Below are 24271 nucleotides of genomic sequence, written 5' to 3'. Positions count from 1 at the left end.
CCCAGTCACCGGCTGCCTGGAAATGTCACCCTTCCTCGTCCCTCAGCTGAACTGAAAACAGGGGGCTATTTTTATTTATTTACTTATTTATTTATTTTAATTTAAACTCAAGTTCGTTAACATACAGCGGTAGCATAGTCTTCAAATGACAGGCAGGAAATAATCAAGGCTTCATTAACACCTTCACCTTCGTGCTGTTGAAGAGAGACAGGGGGCGCCTGGGTGGTTCAGTCCCTTAAGCGTCCGACTTCAGCTCAGGTCATGATCTCACGGTTCGTGGGTTCGAGCCCTGCGTCCGGCTCTGTGCCTAGAGCTCAGAGCCTGGAACCTGCTTCAGATTCTGTGTCTCCCTCTCTGTCTGGCCTTCCCCCACTCGCACTCTGTCTCTCTCTGTCTCTTGAAAATAAATAAATGGGGGCGCCTGGGTGGCGCAGTCGGTTAAGCGTCCGACTTCAGCCAGGTCACCATCTCGCGGTCCGTGAGTTCGAGCCCCACGTCGGGCTCTGGGCTGATGGCTCAGAGCCTGGAGCCTGTTTCCAATTCTGTGTCTCCCTCTCTCTCTGCCCCTCCCCCGTTCATGCTCTGTCTCTCTCTGTCCCAAAAATAAATAAACGTTGAAAAAAAATTAAAAAAAAAAAAAGAAAATAAATGTTTAAAAATTTTTTTAAAAAAAGAGAGAAAGACAGGAATGAAGAAGAGGGGAGTGGGGAGAGGGGAGGGAATCCAAATAAATACCCCAATCCCAGGACACACTACTGAAAGGGTATCTGAGCTTCTTAAACCTGCCGCCTCCCGTCTGGGTCATTGTTAAGGACCCTTCAGGGCCGGACCGCCTTCCTTTCCAGAACCTGAGAATAAAAACGGATTAATTTGGCTGTAATTCTTCACATAAGAGAAAGAGCCCTGGCTTCATGAAAGATCTGACTATGAGGCTCGTTGAAGTAGAGAATTTTCCTTCTATTTTTTCAAGCGGGATTAGATTTACATGCAACCTCTCTCAGGCAAAATGAGGTCCAACCCTAAGGGGGTTTATCCAATAACTGTTGAATTACAAGTCGCCGGAATTTACAGACTTCAGTGCTTTGGGGCTCACGTCACCGTGGCACAGGATTCGGGGTCCCTACATTCCATTAAAAGATGGGGAGAGAGCTGGATGGAGAGGCCTGGGGTCCATCCAGGCACCTGCTCATAGGGCCTTGGGCAAATCCCGTGTCCTCTGTACGAATCAGCTGCTTTCTCTGGAACATGATGGGGTAGTCCTGGGTAGTCTCTGGATCTCCCAGGTCCACGAATCTGCATTCATTATCATCCAAGTTCCTATTTGTGATTTTTCTCCCTTGCATTAATTCAGAAGGAAGGACAGGATGCCCGGAGAGATGTATCCATTTCCACCGAATAGAATTTATCTTCCAGGCTCTGGGTGCAAGGGAGACAGAGAGGAATACGGTTTGGAGACTGCTTCTGGAAGCTGAAACAGACTAAGGAATATGGAAAGCAGTCTAAAGACGAAAGCAGATTGGGGTTCCTGGGTGGTTCAGTCGGTTGGGCGTCCGACTTCAGCTCAGGCTGTGATCTCACGGTTCGTGAGTTCAAGCCCCGTGTCGAGCTCTGCGCTGGCAGCTCGGAGCCTGGAGCCTGCTTCGGATTCTGTGTCTCCCTCTCTCTCTGCCCCTTCCTCAGTCGAGCTCTCTCTGTCTCTCTCTTGAGAATAAACATTAAAAAAAAAAAAAAAAAAAAGACCAAAGCAGAGAGAATGGACGCCACTTTGGGGGGATAAGAGAGTGCATCAGAATACATCGGAGCTAATTCTGAATCAAAGCAGACAAGGTAGGGCACGGTGAAGGGCACGGTCTTCTGGAAACCTTAAACACAGGGTCAGATCTGCCCCAGTGCTCACTAATGTGCCGTCCTAGCTTAACTCATTCGAAAAACGTCCTGTCGAACCTTCCGACGGATCTTAAGGGAAGATTCCCCATAGATTCCCCATAGATTTCTGCCGTCCTGGACAGAGAGGGTGGAAAAATTCTCCTGCTCCCCACAGCACTTCTGATAAACTCCCTTACACCATGAGAGCTTCTAATCAACGTCTAGGAAGCTAGATTCATTAATTTTAATGAGTCGCTAGAACAACCCAAACAAGAGCCCTTGCTAAAAAAACCCTTGCCTGAGTAAGATGACAGGTATCCTTCTGAGTAGGAAAAAAAAAAAAAAAATCCATAGAAAACTAAAAAAGGAAAGAAAAAGGCATGATTGGGGGGTAAGAAATCACCTTGGAACCTCTGGTTTTCTCAAGTCACAATTTACAATCTACATTTCAAGGTCAATTGAACCACTTGATGGCCAATTTGGGGACACGGAGAGAGTTACATGAGGAATTATAAATAGGCATAAGGATTTCTGACACCAAATAGACCCTCACAGCCACACACGGCTGAGTCCGTAATGATCTCAGGTCATTCCCCAAAGCGCGGGTCAAAGGGGCTCCGTGAGCACAGGGACTGTTGATTTAACACCGGCCTGGTGACATCCATTCTGCTCCAGTCCTAGGAACGGACTCTCAACGTGGAGATATGGCACTAATGAGCTGCGAGGGGGAAAATCAGGATTTAAAGTGGTTGCGGAAACCTGACCCTTCTCTGACAGCCCAGGGCTCTCTTCTCAATTCTGAACCGTCTATCCTGTTTCAGGGACGACACCCTGTGGGTTCTGATGGGTCACGATCGGGGAACACCGGGTCCTGACGGAGATGGTCGTCCATGGGGACTGGAAGTCATCCAGGAGGGGACTTTGTCCAAGGGGTCAAAGGAAGTGCCTGAGGAACCGGAAAGTAGAATCGGTCTGTCTGTCTGTACGCCCCAACCTGACAGCATGTGGTGGTCACGGTGAAGGGGAGGCCTCAACTCTTTCGAGCGTAGGGAAAAAATTCATCCCCACGTCAAGGCGAAGCCCCCACGTGGGTATTCAAATATGACTTCGTTTGGCCACTTTCCTTCGGGCGCCGAATCAGAAGTTTAGGGAGCCTTGCCTTTGTAGAACACGTCTGAAGATTGCACACTGTTTCGTCCTTGCCGCCAAACGTTCGAAAGCCGGTGTAGACGCGGCCGCGTCACAATCACCATTTCTCACAGGTGCCCTAAACCTCACTGCCAGAGATCTGGGTTTAGCGGGTTACCAGCGCTTCGGTCTCCCCACTGCTCACTGGGGAAACTGAGTGGTGGAAAAGGCATTCATATTTCATGATAGAGCTCATTCAATTCTTCCTGGGAAAGGCAGGGGAGTTGCCTCGGAAAACAAGGCAGCTGGTTCCGGACCAAGCCACGAATGGCCCAGAGATATTCAACCCCCGTCCGATGTTCATTCCCTCGCTAATCCGTTTTTTTCCCCCCCTCTCCATTTGGAGGGTCTCTTTCCCCTTAAATTTCCTGCTTGTCTGGCTGCGACACCCGGTGCCTTGAACGTGATCCGGTCCACCCCCGAACCCACAGCCGAACACGCGCTCTCGTGTTAAACCCTACAGCTCAGTCCTGTACTTCATCAAGGCACGATCGCAGCCACAACACCTGAACATGCCCCCTAATACGTTGTGACACCCTATTACTACCGTGCCTTTATGGCCTTCAAGGGAAATTACATTTTAAATTATAGCGCACAAGTATAATGGAAAATCTAATTGTAGCAATGACAATTTATTTATCAATCATTTATCATTTTGATTTATAAGGTGCCCAACTTGATTTAAAGGTAGCTAACGTTTTAAAATCTCAGGGCACCCGTACAATCAAGTACACGTTGGAAGCAGCAAACTGAACAAGGGGGCTGATTTTCTACAGCCTTCCTCTCATCTTTTCCCAGGGCTGACGCTAGGAGCCCAACGAGATTGAGCCCAGGGACCTCCAGGCAGTAGCTCGGAACTTCTTGATATCACATCTCATGTATTATAGAATTTGGCGGCCATGAAGCGTCAACGTTAACAGGGAGCCAGGTCCAGTCGTATTGATATTTCTGTGTGCCAGGTTTACATGGCCTCGGAATTCAGAGGTAGGAGGGGCTTCCAGAAGCAAACTGATGGCCATGTCCCCCTCCTCCCTCTTGCTTCTAAGGAGTGTGCCTTGAGGATTCACCCAAAGGCGTCCGTAAGTGCAGGTTATCAGCCCTTTGCACGCAACCCACCCCGTGGTGCAGATTCCTACGTTCTTGCTCCCAAACTCTTCCTTCCTCCCTGTCAGACGTCCGTGGGCTTTGTTCTAGAATCTGAGCACCTCTTTGACCGCCATGCTTGCTTAAGCTCGATGTGTCCTTCAAAGCCTGGCCCACCTATATCTGGGCTTAGCTTTCATGACCCATCAACAAGGTCTACCCAACGCACACCTTCACCGTGCCCTAGTTTCCCACTTGACTGCACTCATTCATTCTGGCTCTGGAAGCCCCAGATGACCTCACCGTGAAGCAACACCCCAGTTAAAGCGTCAGGAGTCTTGGGATGCCTGGATGGCTCAGTCGGTGAAGCATCAGACACGATATGGGCTCAGGTCGTGACCTTGGGGTTGTGAGGTCGAGCCCCACATCGGGCTCCGTGCTGATCGTGGAGCCTGCTTGAGATTCTTTCTCTCCCTCTCTCTCTGCCCTTCCCCCACTCATGAGTGCACACACACTCTCTCTCTTTCCCTCAAAATAAATAAATAAACATTTAAAAAATAAGTAAATAAAGCATCAGAAATCCTAGGAGATCTGAAGCCTCAGACATGTTGTTGCAGCAAATGAACCAAACTCAGAGACTCTGAGGGAGAACCATGCCCACAGGTCAAACTCAGTGGTCACATAGGGTTTTCCAGAGCATAGTTTTCCTTTCTTTCTCTTTCTTTCTTTCTTTCTTCTTTCTTTTTCTCTTTCTCTCTTTCTTTCTTCTTTCTTTCTTCTTTCTTTCTTTCTTTCTTTCTTTCTTTCTTTCTTTCTTTCTTTCGTATTTTGAGAGAGACAGAGAGAGAGAACAAGAAGGGGAGGGACAGAGAGAAAGACAGAGAATCCTAAGCAGGTTCAGCCCTGTCAACTTGGAGCCTGACAAGGGGCTTAGACTCACGAACCATGAGATCATGACCTGAGCCAGAAATCAGGAGTTGGACACTTAACCGACTGAGCCACCCAGGCGTCCCCAGACCGTGGTTTCAACTCAGCACACACACACACGGCAGGCATCAAGCTAACTGGGGTCTTACCACAAAGGGATTTTTCCCAACTACATGTTCTTTGAATTCTGGCCTTCTACCTTCAAAGGCGAAATTTTTTCCACTACACCCAACTGTTCGCCAATTCAACACATCCCTCATCATTTATGCTCAACCGCCTTGTTTGGAAAAGACCTCGGGGTCCCTAAGCTGCCACTGTTAGAAAACATGACTCTCGTTTCCTTCTTCAGGGTTCTGACACTTAGCATTCCCAAATGCCTTGATCACTTAATAGTGATCATTTCTTGACTTAGGCTAAAATGACCTTTAAGGGCCTTTCTTTGGGGCATCTGGGTGGCTCAGTGGCTTGAGCGTCCGTCTCGTGATTTCAGCCCAGGTCATGATCCCAGGGTCGTGGGATCGAGCCCTGTGTTGGGCTCCTTGTGAAGGAGCCTACTTGAGATTCTCTCTCTTTCCCTCTGAAATAAAATAAATAAATATTTCCCTAAGAAATAACATAAATACAATAGATATATATTTATATTTATATTTATATATAAAATAAAATGTCCCGTAGGGCTCATGATCTTCCCCCAGCAAGAAAGACTAATCTCCAAAAACAACTGATGGTTGGATCATCTGCCCCCTTACGCATGATGGGGGACCACTTGGGATTCGCAATGAACTCTGTACACACCCCCACCATTTTCTTGCCCGAAATAAGAAGGTAAAGTTTTCTCGCCTCCCTCGCACTAACTTGAAGGCATAGAAGGTTGGAAAGCCAACCTTCGATCTGTTTTTAGAGGGAACAGGGCTGACCCAGCTCTCTATGTGGTTTGATTTCCAGACAACTGTTCCGGCCCCTGGAAACATTCCCTTTGGGATTTGTGCTGAGCATAGTGCTTGACATGCCCTAGGCTCTTAAAATACATTAGCTGGCAATTATTATCAGTATTATAATGATTATTGCTACTATGTGTTAAAATCTGTTGGGGGCACCTGGGTGGCACCCTTATCTTGATTTTTGGCTCAGGGCATGATCTTACAGTTGATGAGTTCAATCCCCTTGTCTGGCTCTGCACTGAGAGTGTGGAGCCGGCTTGGGATTCTCTGTCTCCCTCTCTCTGCCCCTCCCCCACTCACATGTATGCGCTCTCTCTCTCTCTCTCTCTCTCTCTCTCAAAAATAAATAAACATTTTTTTAAAGATCTCTTAAGATTGATTCAAATGCATTGACTATTATGTCACTGTGTGTGTGTGTGTGTGTGTGTGTGTGTGTGTGTTGGGAGCAGGAAGGAGCATTTGATCCCTTGTTCTAAGAAGCCATAATTTAGATATTAAATTTTTTTAATGTTTATTCTTTTATTTTTGAGAGAGGGAGAGAGAGAGAACAAGCCGGGGGGGGGGGGGGGGGAGGGACGGGCAGAGAGGGAGAGGGAGACAGAGAACCCAAAGCAGGCTCTGGGCTGTCAGCACAGAGCCCGACGCGGGGCTTGAACTCACGAACTGTGAGATCATGACCTGAGCCAAAGTCGGACGCCTAACCGACGGAGCCCCCCCCCCCCGCAGGCGCCCCTATATTTTAAAAAATCATGAGAGCAACTTGCACGTTCACTGCACTTCACCTTTGCGTGCAAGGTGGACTTTTAGAAGTCAGCTCAAACACCAAAGTAATGGAACCAAGAATGCGCAGGATGGCACCCCGGTGTCAGCACGGACGTCCTTATCAACTCCACCCCGGCCAGTCCCCACACCAGTACCGACCAGCTCGGCCGTGTGTGTGGCATGCCTCACTTTAGCGCTCTCGGCGAGTAAGGACGCAATTGGCTGTGCACCTGCCATAGCCACACAGCCCTCTGGGTGGTAACTTTCTCCAACCCATCTTGTCCCCTGGCTTTCTGCCGGGGCTGAGGAACCCGGTTCTGAGCTGCGGACAGTGCGGCTAAAACCCTGCCGCCCTAACTCGGTCTGCTACCGCTCTCTTCTGGTGGCCAGACTTTGTCCCACGTGTCTCCCAGGTGGCCAGTACCTGTCAGCCACTGACACCTGAGCGTTCCTCCACCCCGCAACCTAGAACCTTCCACCGTGCTCCACCCACTGGACGTGATCTCCTGGGAACGTGAGGGCAAAGCCAGTTCTATCCACTGTTGGTTCTTCTGCCAACCCGGACACTCGTCATGGGAATCCAGACTCTTCCACCCCAAGGTGGGATCAATGATCTCCAGCCGTGCCCGGACCCGATCTCATCTTCCACCTGTGACTCGGGTGCCCCTGCACGAGCTATGACGTGAAGGGTCAGAGGAGGGAACAAGACGTCAACAGACAGGATTGCACAAATCTCCACCCGAGCCCTGGGAAGCCTAACGCATGGGACACCCATTGCCCTTCTCTGTAGCTTAGCCTCAGGTCAGAGTTTAATTCTTTCACTAGACTTTGAACACCTGGAGGGCAGGGACCGAATCTCCCTGTCGCGTCCCCAGTGCCCGGCATAATGCCACAGGCACCTGACATGCTCGGTTGGTGTCTGTTGACTAAATGAACATCCCAACAACTATCCTTGATTTCCGGCTCCCAGGTATCACTCCAAGGTCCGGTTCTGCCACGGGAGCAAAATGGACGCTTAGTTTTCTACTAGCCAACAAGTCAGCCACGTGGTATTATCAGTATCTTCCTTGACAAGAGTACTCCGAACCAGTTAAACGTCATTCCAATGTGTCCGTCATAGAAAGTCGAGTTCGCGCAGATAAGCAACAGGTACGAAACGCAGATCAAAACCATGGTGAGCTCCCATTTCGCACCCACCAGGAGGGTAATAATTACAGAAAATAATAAGTGTTGTTGACGATGTGGGGAAATCAGAACTCCGAACGCTGCTGGTGGGAATGTAAAATGGCCTACCCCCGTGCGAACAATAATTTGGTGGCTCCTCAAAAAGTTCAAAATGCACTGCTAGGTATTTATCTAAAAGATACAAAAATACTGATTCGAAAGGGCACACGCACCCCCGTGTTTATAGCAGCACTGTCGACAACAGCCAAAGTATGGAAAGAGCCCAAATATCCATCGGCTGATGAATGGATAACAAGATGTGGTATATATCGCATTGGAATATTACTCAGCCGTCAAAAAGAATGAAAGCTTGCCATTTGCAATGATGTGGATGGAGCTGGAGGGTATTATGCTGAGCGAAATAAGTCAGTCAGAGAAAGACAAATACCATATGATTTCACTCCTGGGTGCAGTTTACGAAACAAAACAGATGAACGCAGGGAAGGGGAAGGAAAAATAAAATAATATAAAAACAGAGAAGGAAGCGAGTCATAAGACCCTCTTAACTGTAGAGAAAAAGCCGAGAGTTGCTGGAGGGGAGGTGGGTAGGGGGTTGGGCTAAATGGGTGATGGGCATTAAGGAGGGCACCTGTTGGGGGCACCCGGGTGGCTCAGCCGGTTAAGCATCCGACTTCAACTCGGGACACGATCTCGCGGTTTATGAGCTCGAGCCCCGCGTCGGGCTCTGGGCTGACGGCTCGGACCCGGAGCCTGCCTCATCACATCATCTGTGTGCCAGGAACCAGAAGCAGAGACCAAATACCTCTTCCCTATTGTGTCACAGCTGCCCACTGCTGGACCAATGGAATCTTCCAGAGCTGCCCCTCCGCCCTGGCCTCTAGAATTGCGCCAACAGAGAGGTGGAGCTCCCAAGCCACGTCAGTCTTGGCTACAACCCTCTCTCGTCCCCCGTACCCACCATGGACTTCAGGACGAACTACAATCTGTGGCGCCTCGGTCGGCTCATTATTGAAGCCAGCATGGGACCCCTTCCTGGCAGGGGAGGCCTCCTGGGGGAGGAGGCGAGGGGAGTCTATTCAGTAGCTGCTCTATCAGGCCCGGGGAGGAGGCACGGCCTCTAACGGCGCAATGAAACCAACTCCATAGTGGGGAGTCTGTCTCTGCCTTCACGGCAGTTCTTGAACCAGTCAGTGGGAGACAAGTGGGACCCACACACGGGGACCCACAGTGATGCAGGCTTTCTGGTGCTGGGGGACGAACAGTGCCGGAGGGGGTCACGGGCCTCCCCAGGCTGGGCAGGCCCCCGCCCAAGGCTGCTTTTATCCCGGCCAGGCAGCTAGAGAAAGAAACACCCCAGCGGTCTGGGGAAATGCCTCTAAACCCATCGTGACCCTGCGGCTTTCACTTCCAGGCTCACTCAAACAAATCTGGGCCTGGGGCAGTCGCCTCGCACCCCATGTTCCCCCATTTTCAGGCCGCTTTCTTATTGTAACCAGATCAGGCCGTCTAGTTGAAAATAGCCTCAACTGAACCTCTGATCCTTGCTGGAGTGGGAGGTGAGGAGACCGGCCCGAGGCGGGCGGCCAGGAGCCGGGAGGGTGGGTTGGAGCCTCACTGACAGCTCAGAGCTTGGAGCCTGCTTCCGATTCTGTGTTTCCCTCTCTCTCTGCCCCTCCCCCGTTCATGCTGTGTCTCTCTCCATCTCAAAAATAAATAAACGTTAAAAAAAAGAAAAGAAACTCACCTCTTCCAGGAAGTCTGCCTGGATTACCCTCTCGAAACCACCCACTCCATCATACCAGCTTCCTCAAATGCAGCATTGCCTCCAATCTTCCTTCGTCACCGAGTCCTTCTAATAAACGGATATTGGAGGGAACGGGGTTCTTGTTTTCTAATTTATTCTGAGAGAGAGAGAGAGAGAGAAAGTGCTCACATGCCGGGGAGGGGCAAACAGAACCGGGGAGAGAGACCGAGAATCCCAAGCAGGCCCTGCCCTGCCAGTGCAGAGCCTGATGCAGGGCCCATGAACCCATGAACCGTGAGATCGGGACCTGAGCCCAAATGAAGAATCAGACGCTTAACCGACTGAACCACCCAGGCGCCCCAGGCATGAGGCTCTTGATCAGATTATCTCTCAAACTCAGAAATTAGGAATTTCTCAAAAGCAAGGAGCTTATGTACTCCTCACTCGACATCAGGTGTGTTCCTTTTACAGGGCTGTTTAACCTCCACAACGTGACCGTGAAGCAGATGTTTTCAACAGCTTTGTCCCAGAGCACCCAGCTGGAAATGTGCCTTCCGGGATCGAAACCCAGGTGTTCCGAGGCCCGGTCGAACATGGCTTCCGATCGCCTGCCCCCTCTTTCGTGGTGTCTCCCTCCTTCCTGCTCACCCGGGTGCTAGGTGAACCCTGATGAACTGGCCGACCGTCGCAACAGAGGGACGCGGGCCGAGACCCCTGTCCCATCTCAGAAAAGAAAAAAACGGCCATTCGGTTACTAAGAGCCGTCCCTGCCACAAACCCCTCTCACTCCCCAAGGTTACGGGTTCCCTGGATTTTCACTCCGCTGACTCTGAAATGTGGACATTGGCCAACATCGCTCCTACCCCCCGCTTCACGTGCCCTGAGCCATGGCGATCTCTCAGACCTCTGGGTCCAGCCACAGGCAGAGAGTGTCGGCCCCGTGCCCCCTACGAGCCCCGCCGGGCTCCCCAAATATCTCCCCCAGAAACCTAGGACAGGTGGGTCCTACAGCCCTGGTACACCCTTCAGTGGGGCGCAAGGGGGCGGGGTCCCAGACAAGGCTCTGATGAGCGACCCGTCCGCGAGGGCTGAGTTATCGACAACTGGGGTTATCGACAGCCGGGCTCTCCGAGTTCCGAGGAGGGAGCCAAAGGGCCGGTAGCTAACCTCCCAGCTCGGCCCTTTGGCCAAGTGGCATCGCCTTGCCGAGCACCACGCTTCCTGCGGGGCTTATTAATTGTACCCCGCCAGCCCCTCGGGGCCCGTTAAGCCGTCGGCACCAGTGTTCAAAGGAAGATCAGCTTCAAGGCCGAAAGCGGGTAACAAGAAGTCAGGCGGAAGCTGTGCTTCCGGACGGATTTCCACGGACCTCTCTCCACTCCGCAAGGACCCTCTGGAGAAGCGGGAGCCCCGGATCCTGGCAGCAAAGGGCTGGCCCAGGGTCCCGGGCTTGAAAAATGTCACGTCCTGTTGCTCTGGTTTCCTGCTGTCCTGTTGGAGAAGCTAGAGACGGGCTGGGCTGGCGGGCGTCCCGGGGAGGGCGCCTTCTCAGGGAGGAGCCTGGGAACTGCAGGTGACCAGACGCACCTGCCCGGTAAAGCAGGCACCAAGGGGACTCAGTTGCCTGGGGAAGTGGCCACACACCCCAAGGTGCGGGCACAGGGCACTTTACATATCAATGAGGTCAAGGATCAGAGGCTGTCCGCTTCCGGGTGCTGTTATTAGCCTTTCTGGTGAAGAATCTTTCAAAAATAATTATATTAAAGCACGATTCTCTGCAAGTTTAAAATACGGGAATGTTCCGTTTCGGTACGCCTGTGTCACGAGATGATGAACACCCGATGGCCCGGCTACCGCGATGAGGTCTTTCATCAGGTCCCCGTCCTTGCTCTACCGGGGTCTGGGGAGGGGAAGCGAGCTCGGCAGGCAGGCGGCGGGGTAGGGGGTGGGAGGGAGGGTTTCAAGGGCAGGACTTTCCAGCAGACTTTGAGGGGAAGGGAAGGGGCTGGTCTCCTCTCTACAGGAAGAAAAGGCCACCCACTGGTGTGAGTTCTGGGGTCCCAGGAGGGCTCCTCCCCAGTGTCTGCCCCCCACGTCCCGTCCCTAGGGGCTGGAATTGGTTTCTTTATGGAGGACACACTGTGGTTCCCAAAACAGAGGACCGTGACAGGGGCTGATTCTGTGCCAAGCACACGTAAGTGCAGGTCGGGGGCACAGAGTTTCCAGACACCCGGGAGGAGGGTCGGGGAGGACCAGGAAGGAGGAGATACAAGCAGGCAGGCATATTTGGACATACCTGGTCGACTTTACCCATCCCTGTAACTGCCTACATGTGACACAGGACACAAACGGACCCTCCTGGGAGCCAGGCAGCCCGGGAGCCATCGCCCGTCCCCACTGTCACACAGGCTCAGCCTGAGTCACAGGTGCAGGGGAGATCACTTCCACAGTCCCAGAAACACAACGTCAGGGGCGGCTCATTTCTGGGAGTCCCTTTCTGCTGGCTTCGCCTCTCCTCCACGACACCTGCCCACGGCAGGGTCCCTTGTGCCCCTTCGAGAACAATGCCTGGCTCAGAGCGAGCCCCCGGGTTTGTCTTATTAGTAGGGACGGTGGGAGTGAAGGCGTGGGAGGCAGACACAGAGAGCAGCGGAGAGCCTGGTCTTTAAACATAAACCCCAATTGGCGCTGGCCGCCTTCTAGGCTCTTCTGCCAACATGACATTGACGCAGCCATCTCTGACCCCTACCTGTGGGTCCAGCCTCCCACCCGCCTGCGGTGGAGATCTGTGGTCAAACAAAACCAACCCCAAGAAGAAGAGTTCACAAAGAAGCAGCCTCCCAACTGCGTCACATGAGGTCACCGGGAAAGGGGATTTCCGTGACATCCCACGCGTTGCCCCCACGTTCACTTAAATCACAACCTTGACGGACTAAACGGCGGGGACACAATGCCCCTAAACACCGCCGGGGCTACGGGGGCCAGCAAAACCGTGGACGACTCTGGACTTGAGTCATAACAAACACGGGAGACGGTTGCTAATATCACCCCATTTTACAGATGAGGAAACTGAGTCACAGAGAGGTTAAACAGCGTCCCCAAGAACAGTCACATGGCTAGGAGCGGCAGAACCACTTGGCTCTCAGTCCCTCTTGGTTAACCACGAACCTCCCCTGCATGAAGGTGGTCGGCTGAGAAATACAGGAATGGGCGAGAGAGAACACTCCCTCTCTCGGCTGAAAGGGAAATTCAGAGGGCGACAGAGTGTGACCGCAGCACACATCACAGTAAGTAAAGAGCCAGCAAATGCTGGTGACCCAGACAGCCAAATGGCAGGGGTGAGAGAGAGACTAGGATCTTGGCAAGCAAGGGTCCCTATCCAGGCAAGAGTTGTGTTGCAGGGGCCAACAAAGCCCAGGTCACCCTGTGAACGAGCCTTTACATCACGGAAGATGCCCACAGAATGTGCCTCCGGTCCTCCCTCGGGCACCTTGTTGGGGATAGAAAAGGTGACGGGTCACCCAAAATGTCTCGTAATCGAACCATCCAGAAGGTGAACAGGAGCCAGATACCGGAAGTCCCAAGGCCAAACCTGGGGAGGCCGAATACTGTCTCCAGACTATCGCGGGCACCTGCCCAGCAAAGAGGCGTCCTGCCGCGTGCTCGGGGGCACAGACCAGGCTGAGCCGCCTGATCTGGCTTCCCAGCTCCCCCAGTCCCTAGCTATGGAAGCCTCGGGAAAATTGCTGGCTTTTTCTGAGTCTCATCTTCCTCCCTGGTAGAACAGGGTTCTTATAAACATTAAATGGGTGGTTACCACATGCCGGCCTTCTTAAAACACAGGCCCCCACCCCGGAGATTCTGATTCAGTGGGCCTGGGGCCTGGGAATCAGCATGGCTGACAAATGCCCGGATGCTGCTGGGCCCCCACCACCCTTCGAGAACCCCCCCCCCCCCCCCGGCCTAGAACAACAAGCAGCAGGGAAACTCCGGAGAAAACGCGTGTTGCGACCCAGGAACGCGGCTCCAAATTGGATATTTGAACGACCAGCCCTCGATTTGGAATTTTCTGGGATCTAGGCTGATGTCTGAGACACTGTGCAGGCCACGCAAAGACATGGCCACCCTTGCGTGACCCTGAGCAGAACATTCAGCGAAGGGCGGCCCCCTGGGTGGAGAGGCCTGGGTCCGTGCAGACGACACAGAGCATGTGCGTCGCTGAAAAGCAGGGAAAGCGGGGAGCCTGCTCATTCTGGCGACTTCTGCGCTCTCCTGCTGGTAAGATGTCAAGATAGTTGAGCGGCTTGTGTTTTTCTCTGACTTTAGAAGCAACTTATGTAAATGCGGATAAGGAAAAAAGACAACAACACCCCCCCCCCCCCCGAAAGCTGCAGGTTAACATTCTAATAAAGAGAAAAGCGGGGCGGGTAGGCGGGGCGCGGAAAAATTGTTCGGAGGGAGAGATAGTTCTCTAACCAAAAGTCAGCTTTCACGGCAGATATCTGAGATATTCATGTTACAGCCCTGAGAGCATCAGGCAGCATTGAAATGAAAAAAAAAATCTAGTTTCTTTCTCTTTTTTTGCTCCCCGAAAGACTTTCTAAAAACCAGGAAATGCGAGAGTCTCAAACATACTCCCGGAGATCTAGAAAGTTGTTTTCATTTGTACGAGTTTCCACAAATAGCATTTGCTAATAAAATCCCCTAATTGTTTGTAATATTAATTAAATTGGAATACACCTTTGATTTGCACTGGAACCTTGGTGTGAAACCAATATCATCGGGCTTTTGTTCAGTGATGTTCTAATTTCCCCCTTCTTTTTGTGAGAAGTAAGTCCCCTCGTCACAAGCAGGGTCTTTGTTGGTTTCGTACAAGACATGCAAATTCATCATCCTTTCTTTTTCTTTTTTTTCCAAAATGCAAGGTGCAGGTAAGGAGAATTGGCTTACCTGTTGCTGCTAATCAATTTATTCGGATCCACACAAATCTCTGTTCTGTGGGTTTTTTTTTTTTTTTCAATTTGCATATGCTCTAGATTCGTTACAACTAGAATCCGATGATTTCTAGTTACCATTCTAGTTGGACAACTTGACCAAGAGCTGTTCGATGCCAGCTGACTTCCAAATCCAAACTACATGTTTTAAAATGGGGATGAATGGGGGGGGGGGTGCCTGGGTGACTCCGTCGGTGAAGCGACCGACACTTGACTTCGGCTCAGGTCATGATCTCACGGTTCGCAAGTTTGAGCCCCACGTGGGGCTCCAGGTTGACAGCTCAGAGCCTGTTTGGGGTTCTCTCTCTCCCTCTCTCTCTGCCCCTCCCCCGCTCATGTGCACTCTCCCTCTCTCTCACCTTCGCTCTCAAAATAAATAAATAAACATTTAAAATAAGGTCAAATAAAATGGGGGTGGGTAGGTGTTTTACAGCAAGGATTTTGTTTTGTTTGCCTTGTTACCAACTTGGTTTGAAGGTTGAGTGAGACACAGAGTTCAGGAGTTTCCGCTCAGAAGTGGGACGGAGGGCAGGTACAGAGGACGATGCCCCAGACCCCAACCAGGCACCTATTTGCAAATCAAACCGAAGGTTCTAGATATCTGGTACCCACTAGTTTTAGGGGTCCTCCGGTTATCCGAGGAGAGTTAGGGTACGAAACGTGGAGTATACCCCACAGTCCTCAGCAGCTAAATGGGGAGTTTGGTTAAACGCAGGCAGTGCCCTCGTCGTGAACACACTTGGGCTGTGCGTCCGTGCACAGGGGTGTGCGATCCGGGGCCACGACTTTCAAAGTGGCCTCGAAGGTCAACCGGTTCACACAGCTGTTTCTTTGGGATGTGGTCTTAGGCCATGACCACATTCTCATCCCGAGCCCCTTCCGACCCATTAGGCGGATCCCTGTGTGGCTCTATTTTAATCTCTGATCCGCTTAATTACCTGGGCTCTGCTCACGATCCAAGGCCACCATTGCTGTTTCCATGGGGATGAGATTTCCCACCCCCCTCCACGTTCATTCTAAAGCCGCCCTCCTCGGCAGTCCTGGATAGTCCCACCTTCGTAGACTGTTCTTCATGCCAAGCCCAGAGGCCCTCGGAATGGACCGGAAATCATAGTCGCAGGTGTCACCCGCCTAGACAGTGTCCACATCCAGCTTTCTTCCCGGAACCCAGTGTCAGGAGGAATGATCCTTGGAATCACCACCTCCCCGTCCTCGGTCTCCTGCGAAAGAAAGACGTCATGGTTCCCCGCAACGCACCTACCCTCTTCCGGCACAGATTTTAAAAGACGACGCTCATAGGACGAGACAGTAAACGTCACCGAGTGGCCAAAACAACCAAGCTCTGGGCAATCAGTGTGTCTTCATCTTCGATTTTGGGTAATGGAAGCCTAAACGCAGGCAAGTGACGGGCACTGAGGCTCTGCTACGTACCTCTGTGTAACCTTGGGAGAGCGGTTTAACCTTTCTGGGTCTGAATTTCCCTGCCCATAACCCTGAGGGGCTTGGCAACATCCTCTGTCAATTTCCTTCCAGTTCTAACATTCCACAATGCTGTGACTCTGAGCCACCCAAGGGAAATGGTAACGGGCTACTTTCCGCCAAAGACTCAGATGTAGTGTTATGAGCTGTAACACGGGCTTCCAGCAAATTCCCTCGCTCTCCCCAGCAGAATTCCCCGTGCCCGCACTCGGGGCCAGCCCGAGACAACATTGTAAAGCTGGAGAAGGCTGCTGTCAACCTCTCCTCTTCCCCTGGGGCTGCCCCCCACTGCCCCAGGTGACTGTATTATTCACTTGTCTTGCCGTCACCCACCAGGGCTGATGCCGCATGTTCCGACCACTTCTGCTCCCCCAAGAGCCTCCAAACCCGCCTTCCACTCCTCTGGGGCTCAGTGTGCCTTCCGTCAATCTTACGAGGTGCTCCGTTTAAATACATATTACTCGCCTCTAAAAGATACCCAAGGTGAACAAGACGTCGTAGCTCTCTCCTCGGGAGCCTTCGATCTCAGAGGCAGGGGATCCTTACACGCAATTATGCATTGGAACACATCGAGGACAAAAATAAAAACGAAACACCCTTCTTTTAAGAAAAGGAAAAGGGGATCGCTCCCTGAAGTGAGAAGGGAAGGCTGTGCAGAAAGGGGGCATCTGAGCCGTGACACGGGTGTAGGTGGCTTCTGATGGCACAGATGGCCGGTAAGAGCATCCCGGACAGAAAGGAAAGTGTGAGCAAAGATGCCGAGCGAGGAAGCACACCGAGCGACCCGATTTGGTTGGCTTCCACGGAAAGGAAGGAAGCGAATGAGGTTATTAGCAGGGCTGGTTGAAAGCCCGTCATGAGTGCCGGGAAAGCCTAACTAAGGTGCTGTTGTTTTTTTCCATTGGACAACAGAGAGCTCTTGAAGGTCACGGGGCAAGGGCAGGGGAAGGGCAGGTCAGACAAGTGTCAGTTCCCAACTCTCCCCCGCATCGAGCAGTTGTGGAGGGTGCACAGATGAGAGTTTTGTGTTCACAGAATCCCTCCCCAAGGACATAGCTCTGGCTGCAGGCAGACCTGTGCATAACCGAGGAAAAAAGAACGAGCCTGTCGTGGGGCGCCTGGGTGGCTCAGTCAGTTCAGAGTCCGACTGCTGATTTCGGCTCAGGTCATGATCTCGCGGTTCGTGGGTTCGAGCCCCGCGTCCGGGCTCCGTGCTGACAGTGCGGAACCTGCTCGGGATTCTGTCTAACCGTTCTCTCTGCCCTTTCCCCACTCCTTCTCTATCTCTCTTTCTCCAAAATGAAGAAATAAACATTAAAAATAATAATAATAACGAGGAACTACAGACTGAAGTCCTGAGATGGGGGGGTAGGGGTGGGAATGAGACAAAGAAATGTAAGAATTGGAGGAAGCCCGCCCCCTCCCCCAGGCTGGGGGGTGAGAAGGACATTTTAAGAACTTCTAAAAATGAAACCGTCTTAGAGGCATATTCCTAAGGGAACGAAGCCAATCGAGGAAGGCTACCCACTGTATTTTACCAGCTACGTGACCTTCTGGAAAAGGCGACGCTAGGGAGGCAGTAAAATGATCAGTGGTCGCCAGGGGGTGGGTGGCGGGCAGGGGTGAACAGACACAGCAGAGGATTTTCAGGGCAGTGCAACTCGTCTCACGATACTTCAACGGTGGATACCCATCGGTGCCCGTTTGCGCAAACCCACAGGACGGACCCCACCAAGAGTGGACCACAGTGTCAGCTATGGTGGGGTGATGATGGGCCAACGTAGGCTCCTCGGCTGCCACAAACGTACCAGTCTAGTGCAAGATGTTCCTCGTGGGGGCGCCAGGTGTGGGGGTGGGAGACTGGGGGGCATAGGAGAACTCTGGCTTTCCGCTCATTTTTGCCATGAACATAAAACTGCTCTTAAAAAAAAAAGCCGATCTAAAAGGAAAAAAGAATGGATACTGATATTGCATCTTTTTCTTTTTTATGCTTAATTTATTTCTGAGACAGAGAGAGACAGACCATGAGTGGGGGGGCGACAGAGAGAGAGGGGGACACAGAATCGGAAGCAGGCTCCACGCTCTGAGCTGTCAGCGCAGAGCCCAACGCGGGGCTCAAACTCACAAACCGCGAGATCATGACCTGAGCCGAAACCAAGAATTGGATGCTTAACTGACTGAGCCCCCCAGGCACCCCAAGGGCTTTTTTTTTTACTTCAGGGATCACCAAGTAGGAGCAGAGATTGATGCACGCAGAGAACACCCTGTTTTTAAAGGAAAGGCAAGGCTGTAAAGAGAGTCCATTTTTACACACACCATCACACACACACACACACACACACACACACACACACACACACACACATTACGGCCAGGATCTCCAAACTTCACTTTTTCTGTAACACATCTTCTCGAAGCATGTTAGCCTGTGCACGGTAATAGGTGATATTATGCGTGGAAATAAAATATGTTTACATGGTGCGTTAAAATAAGGTTTTGTTTTGAAAACCTCTTTGCCATAATTATGGGGATTCACGGAGGCCGCATCAGGGAAGCCCCTCAAGGCTTTCACGTTTTTTTAGAAAGTCCTGAATCCCGGACCCTGAAGCAGGTGTACAAGACTGCCTGTCCCTCCCCCAAAGGAAAAGCAGGGCCAGCTTTCCCGTCACACCCAGGGCCACCAGAGGAAGCCCTTCTGTGCTTCCCAAGCAGCGTCCAGGCCTGTTCTGATTCCTGCCGAATGATGCTAGACCAGCTTGGTAACAAGGGGAAAACTTTCAGTCCGTTTGTTTTGTGGGCTTGATATTTCCCGAGGACTTATTCTGAGTAAGTTCAACTCCTGCCTGTTTTCTGCAAATTTAACTCCGGGGGTTTCTGTATTTTGGGTAGGGCTCCTGTTCACGCCTCAGTCGTGCAAGGGCAGAAACTATAGGAATTCATGTGCTTTGGGTGAATTTTTGGAATCTCAGCTCTTCCTCTCCAATGTCATAGTGCCAGGCTACGGCCCCGCCTTCCTCCTCCTCCTCCTCCTGGATTCTCTTCACAAAGAGAATGACAGGGGCACCTGGGTGGCTCAGTCGGTTGAGCGTCCAACTTCGGTCGGGTCATGATCTCGAGGTCCATGAGTTCAAGCCCCGTGTTGGGCTCTGTGCTGACCGCTCAGAGCCTGGAGCCTGCTTCAGATTCTGTATCCCCCCCCACCCCTCCCCCATTTGCACTGTCTCTGTCTCTCAAAAATGAATAAACGTTAAAAGAGAACGTTAAAAAAAAAGAGTCCAACTCTTGATTTCGGCTCAGGTTGTGTTCTCACGGTTTGTTGAGTTCGAGCCCCGAGTGGGGCTCTTTCGGACAGTGCAGAGCCTGCTTGGAATTCTCTCTCTCTCTCTGCCCCTTCCCAGCTCATGTGCGCTCTCTTTCTCTCTCTCAAAATAAATAAATAAACTTAAAAAAAAAAAGTGAATGACAACGATCAACCCCTAGGTAGACACCAGCACGTATTAGGTCTAGCCTGTTGCTGGCACCGACAGAATGAAACCAGCCACAAAAGCGAGACCTCTCTAGGCCTGTCACCCGTGATTCTTACACCAGGGACAGAAAGGATCCTCCTCTCGGGTTGCGGTCTTGGAACAACGCATGCCCCTTGTGCGGCCATCCTCTCATTTAATTGTATTGTAGATAGAAATTGCGGTCTGTATGTTATTCTTCCATATTTTCTTAAATTTGTCTTATGGGTTAATCAATGGTCAATTTTTGCAAATGTGGCCACGTATACTAGAAATAAATATATATTCACTAATTACTGGGTACAGAGTATGCTTTTTGTATCTTAGAGAGTTTCAAAAGATGTTTATTTTTTAAAATCCTTTTAACGTTCGTGGGCTCGAACCCACGCATCGTGAGATCACGACCTGAGCCGAAGTCGGACGCTTAACCGACTGGGCCACCCAGGCGTCCCAAAAGATGTTTAAATAATCTATGTCTTTCTATGTTTCAGTCTATTGGATCTGATACTGACAGTGAGGCAAAATCTCCCAGAATCATTATGGATTTGTCCAATTCTCCATATAATTCAATCAAGTTTTCCCTGTGTATTGTTTGAGACTGTATCATCACTTCAAGCTTAAAATCGTCACGTATTTCCAAAGAATGGTTACTTTTCACATCACGGAGACCGCATCATTATGCCTAATTCTTCTCCTTTCCTTGGAAAGCAGTTGTCCAATGTGAATGTGACAACGTTGTCTTGTTTAGCAGCTGGCTCGTCGCTCTTCCATCCGAATACTTTCGATGTCTCCGTGTCTTTACGTTCTGGGTACGTCTCCTGTATTGTGCACTCAGATTGATTTTTCTTTTTTCATTCGATCTCAACTCAGCGTCTGCCTCTCAACTTAGGAGTTGAGTCCACTTACAGCAAATGTGCAAACCGATTTTTATGCCTTCAGTTTTTACTATTCTGTGCTTTCTCACTGTTTTTATGCTTTTTTCACATTTCCATTCCCGCATCCTGAGACTAATCAGTTATCCTTTATACTTTTACTTCCCTCTGATACTTAGCAGTGACATATGCAATTTCTAGGTGTTCAGGGGTCAAAATTTTAACGTGCCTCCTTGGCTAACCGAGACCTCAAGTTATTCAGTATCTCTACCCTCCTCCTAAACAGGGAGACGGACTTAGAACACTTCGTGCCAATCACCCCCTCTTTCCCTGTGAGACTGCAGACTGGCATTTTAATTCCTTCTTCTGGGTGGGAAGCCCAGGATCTGTGGTTGTTGGACAATGTGAGTAGCTTCCTTGCCCTTCCAGTGGGGACAGCCTTCCTTCCATCCGTCTAGAGCAAATGTCCTCGGCTTCAGTCTGATTGGACAATTCTGGTCTCATATCTTTTCCTTAACCAATCCTCTGCTCTTAGGGGAGGGACTTTACTGAGTAACTGAGGAAGTGGATGACCAGGGTCCCTGTAGGGAATGATGGATCACCACCAGGCACAGACACAGGAGAACAGCATGCTGTCCTGGAGAGAAGGAGAGATTGCTATCTGTCAGCTCCAACCAGCAGACATCCGCCCTTCAAATAAAGGGGGAGTGGGGCACCTGGGTGGCTCAGTTGGTTGAGCATCCGACTTCGGCTCAGGTCATGATCTCACAGTCCGTGAGTTCGAGCCCCCCGTCGGGCTGTGTGCTGACAGCTCAGAGCCTGGAGCCTGCTTCGGATTCTGTGTCTCCCTCTCTCTCGGCCCCTCCCCTGCTCATGCTCTGTCTCTGTCTCAAAAATAAATAAAAACATTAAAAAAAATTCAAATAAAGGGGGAGTTAACTGTGCGATAGGTACACTACATTCATTCGCTTACTTATTCATTTAAATGATAGTTAGTCATTCGTTTAAATATTAGATACTTGCCTTTCATGAGGCGTCTGGATGGCTCCGTCGGCTAAGCGTCTGACTCTTAGTTTCAGCTCAGGCCATAGTCTCATGGTTTGTGAGTTCGACCCCTGCATCGGGCTTCCTGCTGACAGTGCGGAGCCTGCTTGGGATTCTCTCTCTCTCTCTCTCTCTCTGCCCCTCCCCGGCTCGTTCTCTCTCTGTCTCTGTCTCTCTCAAAAATAAACAAACATTAAAAAAAAACAGAGAATGTACGCTCTTCCCACATTTCACACAAGCCAAGAACGGTTGGATAATTGCCCCGGGTCACAAAAAATGGCGAGGCGCAGATAAGAACCAAGGCTGTCTGGTCCCCACAACCAGCTCTGTATGGACACACATGCACCGAATCCTGTATCTGGGACGCTTCGGGAACCCCGAGGTCACAGCGCTGCCACCTTCCAGGGATGGAAGGATCCACGAAGGTGCCGAGGAGCAGAAAGATGTCCGATGTCCCCAGGCTCGACTTCTGGTCACCTACGTGACCTACATCTCAAATGTCCACGTATGTAAAGTGACAAAAAGAATAGTTCCCACCTCTCAGGGTCCTGGAGAAAACCCAAATGAGAAAATCCATATAAATGCTAACCACCCGGCCGTGCTTGTAGTAAGGGTTCAATACACATTAGCCCAGGAAAAAAATAGAAAGTGACGTTCACTGGGAGACCTAACGAATGAGTCATAGGGCTGAGTCAGACCAACAGAGGAAAGAGGGGGGAAGAGGTGTAATACTCAAAAGAAAAGCCAGAGCGGCCCCTGGGTGGCTCAGTCGGTTAAGCGTCCGACTTCAGCCAGGTCACGATCTCACGGTTCGTGGGTTCCAGCCCCGCGTCGGGCTCTGTGCTGACGGCTCGGAGCCTGGAGCCTGCTTCGGATTCTGTGTCTCCCTCTCTCTCTGCCCCTCCCCGCTCATGCCTTGTCTCTCTCTCTCTCTCAAATATAAATAAACATGGAAACAACAACAACAACAAAAGGAAAGCCAGAGATGATGTTCACAGACAAGAGAAAGCAAAGGCTAAAAACTGGGTCGAGGCAGCTCAAGAAGGAGGGGGAGGAGGGAAGGAGGAAGCTTTCCATGGAAAGGTCAGCAAGGACCTTTCTCCTACCATTTTCCGTTTAAGCAGGGAGGGTCACGAACAGGTTTTTCCAGGAATCCAGACCAGAGGTGGTGGCGGTGTGGACGAAGAGGCAGAAGAGACAGGGAGAAGTGGATAAATCCAGGACGCATCTAGGCCTGCTAAGCGATTCAGTTCCGGGAAGAGCGAGGGAAGCATCACTATGGCAACCGGGCTTCAGTTTGGGAAAGAGGCAAGTAGAGGGGCCTAAGGGAGTAGCATAGTGGGGAGGCTCTGGGGTGCTGGTGAGACAGCCAGGTGGAGCCATCCATGGGGAATGATGGACGCCAGCAGAGGGTTCTGGGAAATTTGGGAACCACGGCAGATTTATGTCAGTTGCTGTCTCTGTATCTCCATTTCTTTTCAAGGCAGCTTTGAATCTGGCCAAAAGAGTGCTTCTTCCAGCTTTTTAAGATTTGGTTAAGGAGATAGAACAAAAACATAAGGAACCTGTCAGTTTTTTTATTTTTTTTTCTGCTGCCTGGGATGCAGATGTGATGGCTGGAGCCCCAAGGACCCGTCTCTGACCATGAGGTAGAAGTCAGGCTCTGAGGCTGTTGGGGCAGAAGGATGAGTGCTTGAGTCCCGGATGGCCTTGTGGAGCTGGCAGCAGCCCTCAGGCACCCACTTCTAGAACTCACTGGCCTACAAAAGGGATAGCTATCAAAGAGACTCAACAGCAGCCAGGATGGGATTGCTGAGAACCACGGGGGCTGATGCCCAAGGAAAGCCAGAGAGGGTGTAGGTAGATGAGGCCCAAGTGAATTCCCTGATACAAAGAGGCTCTCTCTGTTGCGTGCCCCTGTGGAGGGGGATGAGCAAAGAAAGGGACTCCACACGGTCCCCATGGACGAAGGCCTCAATCCCCCTCAAGCCAAATACTTCAATGTCAGGAAGTCCTGACAGTTAGAAACCTTTTCCTTGTATGAAAAACAGTCTGCCTTCCGGTGATTTCCACCCATAGCCTCCTAAAGACACACGGAATAAAATCCACAACGCTCAGCTTCAAGACAGGCCTTCCAAACTTCAAAGAGGACATAATTGTTCTTCGGTCCTCCCAGATGCAGACTCATTAACTGCCTCTCAAACATTCATCACGTCAAATTCCAGATCCTTCACAGCGTTTGTTACCCTCCTCTAAATGGACATTATCGTGTTAACATCCCCCCGTGGGCACCCGCTAAAGCAGGCCGGTGAGCCCCGCAGCCCATCACCTCCCTGGACCGGCACCGTGCTCCTACTAATGCGACCAGAGTGGCACAGGTTTCTTCAGGCGCTGATCACCCCGCGGCCCATACGGAGCGTGAGGCTCTTGTTACGTCAGCTCATCCATCAAGGACAAACTTGTTGACATCTTTTTAAACGACATCCAACCTCTCTGCGGAAGTGGACAGAGAGATTAGATCCCAAAAGACAGTTCAGACCTGTTCCCTGACAGTGTCGGCTTGGAAATCAATTTTAATCTCTCGCCTATTATGTCAGGATGAAGCAGCCCCTAGAATACAACAGCCCCATTAGCAAAACAAATGACACGGGGCCCTCAACCCTCCAGAGCATTTCCAGCCGCC

At 51.1% G+C, this 24271-nt stretch overlaps 1 long non-coding RNA gene across 1 annotated transcript; it reads right to left on the bottom strand.

The window, feature by feature from the left end:
- Window positions 1-1145: 1145 nt before the first annotated feature.
- Window positions 1146-16303, bottom strand: LOC113594590 (uncharacterized). The gene is made up of 5 exons (XR_003414992.2): window positions 15629-16303; window positions 9697-9853; window positions 7308-7442; window positions 5488-5641; window positions 1146-1416 (listed from the first exon to the last, which is right to left on the bottom strand). It is a non-coding gene; the product is annotated as an uncharacterized LOC113594590 (long non-coding RNA).
- Window positions 16304-24271: the final 7968 nt, after the last annotated feature.

Source organism: Acinonyx jubatus, chromosome E3, assembly GCF_027475565.1.
Source record: "Acinonyx jubatus isolate Ajub_Pintada_27869175 chromosome E3, VMU_Ajub_asm_v1.0, whole genome shotgun sequence".
NCBI lineage: Eukaryota > Metazoa > Chordata > Mammalia > Carnivora > Felidae > Acinonyx > Acinonyx jubatus.
Note: the sequence above shows the minus strand (reverse complement) of the source record. Positions and strands in the feature narration are given on the sequence as shown.